This window comes from Capsicum annuum, chromosome 11 (genome assembly GCF_002878395.1).
Source record: "Capsicum annuum cultivar UCD-10X-F1 chromosome 11, UCD10Xv1.1, whole genome shotgun sequence".
Lineage (NCBI taxonomy): Eukaryota > Viridiplantae > Streptophyta > Magnoliopsida > Solanales > Solanaceae > Capsicum > Capsicum annuum.
The window spans coordinates 43382437-43384245 of record NC_061121.1 but is presented as its reverse complement, the minus strand read 5'-3'; positions in this window follow the sequence as shown (position 1 = coordinate 43384245).

The following is a 1809-nucleotide window of genomic DNA, read 5'->3' as shown; positions in this document are numbered from 1 at the left end:
GATGCCAGTGTTTATGTCTAGCATGTCAATAGATATTAAATAATGATGATGATATCCTCGACGCCAGCATTTTTGTCTTACGTGTCAACAAATATAAATTAGGATGATATCCTGGACGCCAGCGTTTATATCTTTGCATGTCAATAGATATAAAATACTGATGATATTCTCGATGCTAGCGTTTATGTCATGTGTGTCAACAGATATAAAATGGGATGATATCCTCGATGCCAGCGTTTATGTCTTTGCATGTCAACAGATATAAAATGGCCCTCTTGGCAAATGATATGAATGGACCTCTTGGCAATGATATGAATTGGCCCTCTTGGCGATGATATGAATGGCCCTCTTGGCAATTTCAAAACAGTTTCACCTGAGTTTGTTTGTCTACGTCTTGCTTTCTACATGTACCTGTACTCAAGGCAGACGATTAGTAGACACAAAGTTGCTTTTGCTAGCGATTATTTTTTAGAAAAACTATAAATACGATATTTGTAAAGAAGACAAAACACTTTTGTTTATCCTCCATGATCTCAAGATATGGGATGGACAATTCTACGGGTCCTCAATAAATGGGTATTAAACTCATTTTTAGGGCTACCTAAAAATACCGTTCTTGGGCATTAGTGCTCTGGTGTGTCTCCGAATTTGCTCGGAGATTTTTAAAAAAGACTCTTATTTTTGTGTATTAGTCCCTGCATCCACAGGAAAATGATTAGTTTGAGTGAAACTACTCTATGTTGACCTTCTTCGATTCTTCGTTTGCTCCACGCCATCTTTTAGGTACTCCACCATGTTGGTTATTCCACCCTGGCTCCCTGCTTCTATAGACGCCTAGGATATCACTAAGTAAAAGATTTTGTAAACATTTTTTAAAAGTAGTCTTATTTTTAGCAAATAGTTTCGAAAGTTTCTATAAAAGCTTTCAAAAATATCTGTCAGTCATGTCATGTACTAGCTCAACGAATGTATTCCTCTTAGTTTTGACTATATCCGATGGAGGGGGTTCTAGAATTCATCATCATTGTTGGAGGGTTCTATAAATGGTTTCGTCGTAGCCGAAGATTTAATTTACCTAGACTTTATCACAGGTGGTAATTCTCAAATCTCGACTTCGACCCTAGTGCGGGGGAATTTGAAATATATTCCAGTATTTGGTGGAAGTTTTGATGCCTCCCTCAAAATTTCTGCCCCAATTTAAGGTTGTTTGATATGATGTCAACTCGAGAGGATCCGAAGTATTTATTGGTCTTCGTTCTGTTTGTTGAATGACGATCTTCGTTTTATGAATTTTCAAGATTCCTTCTTGAAAAGTCTGCCCAGTTTCCATTTCCTGGGGTTATATGACTGAGCCGTTGGGGAGCCTACGTATCCCGTTAAAGCAAGAATCAGGTCAAACATAGTTCAAGACTACGTTAAGGATATATAGAAAAATCTAATAGGTTGATCGAAGCATACATAGGCCGCCTACGTATCTTATTCTTGAGAATTCAGGTCATCACGTAGTTCATACATAAAAGGAAAGGATAAATTTTCCTGAGGGGTTGACCAAAGCCAATATAGGTCGCCTACATATCTCATTCTTGATAATTCAGGTCAAACGTAGTTCATACATAAAGGGAAGGGGTTCTAGGCAATTACACATCATGAAATTGATACTATTATTAAGACGATTACAAATAACCCAAGAAAAAAAAACTATAACATCTGTCAAGAACAATATCTCTTTACCGCATCAGAATTGATTAGTTTGGTTCCCTCTTGACCATCCATATCAGGTAGGATTAGGTCTCCTCCAGGTTGGGATTC